Source organism: Brassica oleracea, unplaced genomic scaffold, assembly GCF_000695525.1.
Source record: "Brassica oleracea var. oleracea cultivar TO1000 unplaced genomic scaffold, BOL UnpScaffold17793, whole genome shotgun sequence".
Taxonomy (NCBI): domain Eukaryota; kingdom Viridiplantae; phylum Streptophyta; class Magnoliopsida; order Brassicales; family Brassicaceae; genus Brassica; species Brassica oleracea.
Window position 1 is genome coordinate 1 of NW_013634310.1, and position 384 is coordinate 384.

At 33.6% G+C, this 384-nt stretch overlaps 1 long non-coding RNA gene across 1 annotated transcript; it reads right to left on the reverse strand.

Annotated features, from left to right (window-relative positions):
- Position 1: 1 nt before the first annotated feature.
- LOC106322358 lies at positions 2-384 on the reverse strand. The gene is made up of 3 exons (XR_001266372.1): positions 348-384; positions 150-214; positions 2-45 (listed from the first exon to the last, which is right to left on the reverse strand). It is a non-coding gene; the product is annotated as an uncharacterized LOC106322358 (long non-coding RNA).

Consider the following 384-nt stretch of genomic DNA (forward strand, 5'->3'; position numbering starts at 1 on the left):
GTGAAAGACGTATTTGATACCAAAGGGGCTGCTAGATTTGAATTTCTGAACCACAAAGGAGAATAATCATTAAAATCGAAAAAGGAAAAAAGTATAAGGAGTAAGGACTTTGTACGTAAAAGTTACAAAAAACCTTAAGAAGTAAATACCTTTTGAGAAAACCATTCACCAAAACGAATCCAGTATACACTATTAGCAATCTCCAAACCTTCAGCTGTGTATTCAATATAGACAAAGAACCAGATCAACTGACAAGAAACTCCATGTGTATAATAAGATCAGTGTGAAGTCGTGAATCACAACTCAATGTTTATAACATCCAAAGGTTAAGCAAAGAAAAAAAAAACCTTGTCGGAGTTATTTAATGATAACATTGGCGTCAGG